This window comes from Oncorhynchus nerka, linkage group LG20 (assembly GCF_034236695.1).
Source record: "Oncorhynchus nerka isolate Pitt River linkage group LG20, Oner_Uvic_2.0, whole genome shotgun sequence".
NCBI classification, from domain to species: Eukaryota; Metazoa; Chordata; class Actinopteri; order Salmoniformes; family Salmonidae; genus Oncorhynchus; species Oncorhynchus nerka.
In genome coordinates, this window is record NC_088415.1 from 54,352,792 (window position 1) to 54,360,507 (window position 7,716).

The 7,716-nt window shown below is 41.4% G+C and overlaps 1 long non-coding RNA gene across 2 annotated transcripts; it reads right to left on the reverse strand.

The window, feature by feature from the left end:
- Positions 1 to 204: 204 nt before the first annotated feature.
- LOC135563005 (uncharacterized) lies at positions 205 to 4,456 on the reverse strand. Of its 2 annotated transcripts, XR_010460191.1 has the most exons (3): positions 2,498 to 4,456; positions 2,083 to 2,143; positions 205 to 1,056 (listed from the first exon to the last, which is right to left on the reverse strand). It is a non-coding gene; the product is annotated as an uncharacterized LOC135563005 (long non-coding RNA). The 2 variants fall into 2 exon arrangements; XR_010460190.1 differs by having other exon boundaries at positions 2,083 to 4,456.
- Between the last annotated feature and the right edge of the window lie 3,260 nt (positions 4,457 to 7,716).

Sequence of the window (7,716 nt, forward strand, 5' to 3'; positions counted from 1 at the left end):
CAAGGCCTATGAAAGGGATCCAGCTTTTGATATTTGCTACGAAATATAAAATATGACGTTCATTTTTTACAAAAACTGGATCCCTTCTAGCCATGATCATGAAAAGGGGAGCCACAAATTGTACAATATGACATCCATATTGCCTGGAGGACATTATTTTCCAAAAAAGCTCCAGTGGTTATATTTTATCATATGATAACCCAGTGAAAATTTGTTGAGAACTTTATTCATAAGAGTGAAAATGTATGCACATTACAACATAGGAAAAAAGACTCAATAGGATAGGACAACCTGCTGTGTTGACTATTGCTTGTTCCAGCCCAACAATATATGTAATCTTTATATGGTATTAACACCAGAATGAATTAAACACAACCAAACAATTAAGTGCCCTGATGGTATAGGTGACCTGAAGAAGTGATATTCTAACATCAGGTGTGATTTTCATTTTATGTACTACTGTAGGCTCCCCAGTTGACCTCTATTAAGACACCCATGCTGACTGGATACCCACTGTGAAGATGAGCAATGCTGCAGAAGCATCCGTTTCTACTTCTAGTACTTTGTCCTTTTCCAAATATGAAAGGAGACTTCACTCAATTATACAAGATGGTTGTTATATGATGTGCTTTGGTCAATCTGAATGATTCTGTTGATTCCATTTGAGTAGAGCACCTTCACTTTGTCAAGACAAAACTGTATGAGTATGTAAAATGTCATTTGGAACGTGTAAAATACTACTGTTTATGATATTGTAAACATACTGTACTTTAATAATAGGCTACATTGTTGTATGGGTGAAATTAAAATAGTAATCTTTGCTTTGCCTAGTTCCATTGAATAGAAAGTATTTCTTATAGCCTAACTATTTTATTTCTTAACAATTTAAACACATTTAGCATAGACAATGTAATTGTTGTGGTAGTCTTCGTCAAACAATCTTCACAGTGCCACTCGGACCTTGGAGAAAAGTATCTGGCATTGGACTTGGTAGTAGTAGTTGTGTGTATGTTTTAAGCTAAGGATCCCATCTCGTGCTTCCAGACATTTCACCACCTAGAGTACAAGGGTTGTATTTGAAACAAAATATGTAATGTCAGCACAAGGCATGTGCAAAATCTAGCATAATGACTAGCTTCATATACGTTGTCTACTGGTATCGTTTTTTAAATTGAGAACATATAGCTGAACAATATGTAAACAGTGTGTGATTTAAGCTATCCTATGCATAATGTAAGGAAGGGGTGCATTGCAAATGCCCAAAAGGCAAAGGCCATTATACTGTGGGCCAGTGGTTCCCAACTCCAGTCCTTGAGTATCCCCAACAGTACAGCTTTAGTGTAGCCCCGGACAAACACACTTGTCAACTAATTATCAGGCCCTCAATGAGTTGAATCAGGTATGTTTGCTGTTGGGGGTATTCAAGGACTGGAGTTGGGAACCAGTGCTGTAGGCCTATGGCTGCACTGGTATTATATGCCATTATCAGCTACAAAATGGGTTCACATGGTTGATATCCAGATTTTTTTTTTGTTGCGAGAATCAAATAAAACTAATTGGAGAGCTTATGACTGAACAAAAAGGTAATGTTCATTTGAGAAAACAGACAAATTAGAGACAGATTCCCTTCCCCTCTTTATTGCAGGAATGTGATCTGTGATTAATCAACATCAACACTAGTTAATCTTGAATAATAGTTAACAATTAAAACAAGTTTAAAACGCAACTTCAAAGAATCAACCATTTCAATGTGTATAAGTAAGCTAACGCATATGTAAAGGTTAGACATTTTAGTAACAAGTAGGCTATTATTACCAAAACAATTTCCGGTGAACCAAAAAAAGACAATACCAGTGGTGGCCAACTTCAAGCCACGGATCCCTGATCTACTGGGTGAGCAAACTAGGTCACTGGCTTATTAACTAATTAGGCTTAATATATTGAATACGGTGTTTTAGTGCTGGGCTAAAACAGAAGCATGCACACCCAGCAGGGTTGGTCTGCTCCAGTTGTAATAGGTTTCTACATTGTGTGACTTTTAAAACGGTATATACTCCATGGCATACAGGGATGTACCCTTACTCTCTTGGGACATTCACTGGGACCTCTTCATCTGCAGACAGGCTTCGACAGCTCTCTGTATCTGAAGACAGAAAACATCACAAGGAAACAGGCTGCATTTTTTCCCTTTCCATTATACTCAAGTTAGACAGCCCTTAATATTACGATGCTATATCACTCTGTCCTCAGTTTCTCGCTAGGGGCTGGATCTTCCCTATCCCCGAGTAGCCTACTCTCCCTTCTCTGACACCTGGAAGTGCTGGCTAATCCTTTCACCATCCTTTCACCCTCTTCCATGGCTGTTAGCTAGCTAACGTTACCTACCTAGCTACAAATGCATTTTGTGTTACAACGATAAATAAAGTACATCAAGATAGCTAATATGAAGTTAGCAAGCTGGTGATATGTAAAGTTAACTAGTGACATTTTTACTTACTTTAATAGGTTCTCCCACTGCCTCTGTTTTACGGGTTCTTGGAAAACTAAATAATGATTGTAGCAAAACGCAGCCAGTCATATTGACGATTGGAGGTCTTTCATCTCCTTATTCTATGAGGTTAACGAGGGTTGCATCAAATTTGTTCCATTACTGCCAGACCTACAAGACCTTATACTTAAAGTAGAAAAATGTCCTAAACACTATATTCACTAATTTCAAAATAATTTTATTTTAAATCATTTAACACCCCCATACTCCACTAATTAAATGTATTTATTCCTACCTCATGCCATCACCCTAAAGGATGGGAAATCACAACATCCTGTAACTCTCCTGCGGTCAAGTCCTGCACACCCAAATGCCTCTCTACAGCTGCCACCACAGCCTACATTTTCTGAGACTTCTGATCTATTCCTGCAGTACAATTAATAACCATTGTTGTAAATGCTAAAAATCCAATCTTACTGAAACTTTTCGGCCTATCCCTCTGTACTAGTATATCTCTACTACTCTCACCACTCCTCCCTCTGTACTAGTATATCTCTACTACTCTCACCACTCCTCCCTCTGTACTAGTATATCTCTACTACTCTCACCACTCCTCCCTCTGTACTAGTATCTCTCTACTACTCTACTACATATTCGGCACATAGGCTCGTACAGGATAACTTTATAGATCCCATCTTCACTTTATCAGGCAAAGACTCTGCTTCAAAACTCAAAAGAACAGACACCGACTCTGTTCCCCCACCCGGTCTGCGTCGCATCAAACGCCGAGCATCACATACACCGGGAATCTTTGCCTTCAACTGGTCATCGTCTATATCTACTGCTAGCCCAGTTATATCTCCTTTCACTGGTGCCTTTTTCTTGAGAACGAAACGCTTCACTTTTACTTACCCCCATTCGTTTTACTTCAAGCGCATTCTTCCTCTGCCCAACATAAACCATTATCACTAGACCACTTCTAGTTACCCCGCAACGATTCCACATGACCAAACACTTGTTTTCCACCCACCGTGAAACCACAAATCGACCAGCCAAAAGGCACGAGTCCACTTTCTACATAAACTTCACACCTACTGTCACAGATTCTTCTTCATCCTGATCATCGGTGCATACATCGATCTCCGATGACTTTACCGCACCTACCACCGATACTTCGCCCTCATTCACTTCCATTTCGCCTCCTGTCTTCTATCCGGCGTACAGCTCACTCTGCTTACACCTTCTTCCAATCTCTCTTTTCCGCCCGCCCGCTAACCGATTCAAACACCCTTTTCCTCCTTCTCTCTCTTAGACCTCATCTGCCTCTTTTCCCCTCTATTCCTCACCCGTATTCCAAGTATACATTTCCTTGTGATAATACTGCACTTTTCCTCCTGACATACATCTTGTTCTCGTCCTCGCAAGGGATGCCATTTAACTGTCTTTTCAAGGTAAAGGCGCTCTTCTAACCATCATCAATCTCTTTCCCTCCCGAAAAGTATTTTATTTTGTGATGTAGCTAGTAGTCCATGGCCGTGTTCGATAGGATCAAAACCACAATGTATTGTAGCGACCCGCACAGACAGCTGTGTGTTATGTGCTAGGCTAGGAGGTGGTTGTGTTGTACTGACCAGTACCCGGTGTTCGCGGGGTCCGACATGTCAATCAACCTGCTATCTGCCAATCACGGGAATGCCTGGAATGTTCTGATGCCGGGCATCCTGGTGGTTGGCGGAGTGGCGTGGAGGGGGGTTGGGCATTGGAAGTTAAGACCAGGTTCAGCCTTTGTTCTCTCTCTCTTACGTCTGGGCTTCACAAGGGAAGGTCACGATTGGCTTGTGGGTTATCTGTCATCTATTTGGCGTGTGCTACGGCCCAAACAGTAGCCTGTGTAAAGTTGGTTCAATAAACCGTCAATTCGCAAACTCAAGCCTCTGTCTGGACAATTGTTCATTTATGATCTAGTCAGGTCACTACAGTATCATGGGTAAATTGTGACTGACTGATCTACAAATAACAAATTGTAGGTTTATAATTTGTGACGTTTATTTATAATTTGTTTATTTTCATACAGTATAGTTGTGGCTGCCCACAAGGTAATGTAAACATGGTTTAGATATTGTGGGTTGCGCCCACAAGGGGGAGCGCGCAGGATCGGCAGGAACTCAGTCCGTCTAAATTTACCTTTGAAAGTTTTAATAGTATAATGTACAAGGTGCAATTTTGAAATTGGGTCAAATACATCATCAATTCCTCTTCTCATGTTAGTCATTGCATACCTTAGATGTATAACTTTTCAGAAATGTCCAGCTCAATTAGCTTATAGTTTTTTAAAATTGCGATTTGTTTAGATCATAGATATTGTTGGATTTTTTTTAGACACTCATATCACATGAATACACATTAGACATGGCCAAATGCATAGAATTGCAAGAACATTTGCTTTAAACCCGTTTGTGTCATGAACAGTGTTTGTGCCCACAGAAATAGACTTGCACGGGGTGGGGGTGCACGGGATATCCCCCAATTCTGGAAGGGAGGCCCCGATTGAAAAAATTGGGGAACCCCTAGTAGAATCCACTAGTATTCTGGTCTTCCAACGATTTCCATTGGGAATTGTTTATACCCGTTGCCACCAGCAGGGGTCGCGAAGGAGAATGAGCACAGTGGTTTGCTTCTCCCTCCTATTGCTTTGTTTTGTTAAAAAGGTAGGTACACAGGTAACAATTTGAAAGATTTTACTGAGTTACAGTTCATATAAGGAAATCAGTCAACTGAAATAAATGAATTAGGCCCTATTCTATGGATTTCACATGACAGAATACACATGTTATATCTGTTGGCCACTGATACCTTCAAAAAAAGGTAGAGGCGTGGTTCAGAAAACCAGTCAGTATCTGGTGTGACCACCATTTGACTCATGCAGCGCGACAACTCCTTCGCATAGAGTTGATCAGGCTGTTGATTGTGGCCTGTGGAATGTTGTTCCACTTCAATGGGTGTGCAAAGTTGCTCGATATTTGCGGGGACTGGAACATGCTGTCATACACGTCGATCCAAAGCATCCCAAACATGCTCAATGGGTGACATGTCTGGTGAATATGCAGACCATGGAAGAACTGGGACATTTTCAGCTTCCAGAAATTGTGTACAGATCCTTGCGACATGGGGCTGGCTGTACATTATCATGCTGAAACAGGAGGTGATGGCTGCGGATAAATGGCACAACAATGGGCCTCAGGATCTCATCATGGTACCTCTGTGCATTCAAATTGCCATTGATTAAATGCAATTGGGTTCATTGTCAGTAGCTTATGCCTGCCCATACAATAAACCCACCATGGGGCAATCTGTTTAACACATTGACATCAGCACACGGTTCGTCCACACGATGCCATACACACTGTCTGCCATTGCCCGGTACAGTTGAAACTGGGATTAATCCACGAAGAGCACACTTCTCCAGTGTGCCAGTGGCCATCGAAGGTGAGCGTTTGCCCACTGAAGTCGGATACGACGCCAAACTGCAGTCAGGTTAAGACCCTGGTGAGGACGACAAGCCAAGACGTTTTCGGACAGAAATTATTTGGTTGCGCAACTCCACCGTTTTTCATCAGCGGTCTCAGATGGTCCCGCAGGTGGAGGAGGTCCTCAGCGGGGGTGGTTACACATGGTCTGTGGTTGTGAGGCCGGTTGGACGCACCGCCAAATTCTCTAAAACAATGTTGGAGGCAGTTTATGGTAGAGAAATGAATATTCAGTTCTAGCAACAGCTCTGGTGGACATCCCTGCAGTCAGCATGCCAATTGCACACTCCCTCAAAACCTGAGATATCTGTGACATTGTGTTGTCTGAAAAATTGCACATTTTAGAGTGGCCATTTACCAGCACAAGGTGCACCTGTGTAATGATCATGATTAATAATCAGCTTCTTGATATGCCACACCAGTCAGGTGGATGGATTATGTTGGCAAAGGGAAAATGCTCACTAACACAGATGGGAACAAATTTGTGCACAACATTTGAGAGAAATTAGCTTTTTGTGCATATGGAACATTTGAGAATATTGTTTCTCATGGTCTGAGAGTCTTTTGCCTTTTGGCAAACTCCAAGCGGGCTGTCATGTGCCTTTTACTTGAGGAGCGGCTTCCGTCTGGCCACTCTACCATAAAGGCCTGATTGGTGGAGTGCTGCAGAGATGGTTGTCCTTCTGGAAGTTTCTCCCATCTCCACAGAGGAACTCTAGAGCTCTGTGAGAGTGACCATCGGGTTCTTGGTCACTTCCCTGACCAAGGCCCTTCTCCCCAGATTTCGCAGTTTGGCCAGCTCTAAGAAGAGTCTTGGGGGTTACAAACTCCTTCCATTTAAGAATTACGGAGGCCACTGTGCTTTGTGACATTCAATGCTGCAGAAACGTTTTGGTTCCCTTCGCCAGATCTGTGCCTCGACACAATCCTGTCTTGACACTCTACGGACAATTCCTTCGACCTGGCTTGGTTTTTTCTCTGACATGCACTGTCAACTTTATATAGACAGGTGTGTGCCTTTCCAAATAATCTCCAATCAATTGAATTTACCACACGTGGACTCCAATCAAGTTGTAGAAACATCTCAAGGATGATCAATGTAAACAGGATGTACCTAAGCTCATATTCAAGTCTCATAACAAAGGGTCTTAATACTTATGTAAATAAGGTATTTTTGTTTTCAATGTTATAAAATTAGCAAACTTTCTAAAAACCTGTTTTTGCTTTGTCATTTTGGGGTATATATATATATATATATATATATATATATATATATATACACACACATTTTGGGGTATATATGGGGTAGATTGCAGAGGATTTTTTTTATATATACATTTAATACATTTTAGGATAACCAAAGGCGCTGTAAGTGACCGACTGGCTCGATTCGGTTTAACATTGGATAAAAGTAGAGACTCAGAGCTAGAAAATTGTATATCAAACACTACAGTTGAGGAACAATGGGAAAGTAATTTTGCTTTGAAAGTTGATAAACTAGTAACCTCACTTTTGAGAAAATGTCTCTTGAATATTTTGGTCCCTACTGGAGAGCTCTTTTTTTGTCCACACCCATTCAGCATCGTTCTCTTAAAGCATTAGCCTCACCCATCTCTTTAACGATTCACATGTGAGGCTATGTACTATACAACCAAAGATTTCAAGACTAAAGACTGGCTTATACTGTGGGTGTGTTCGTAA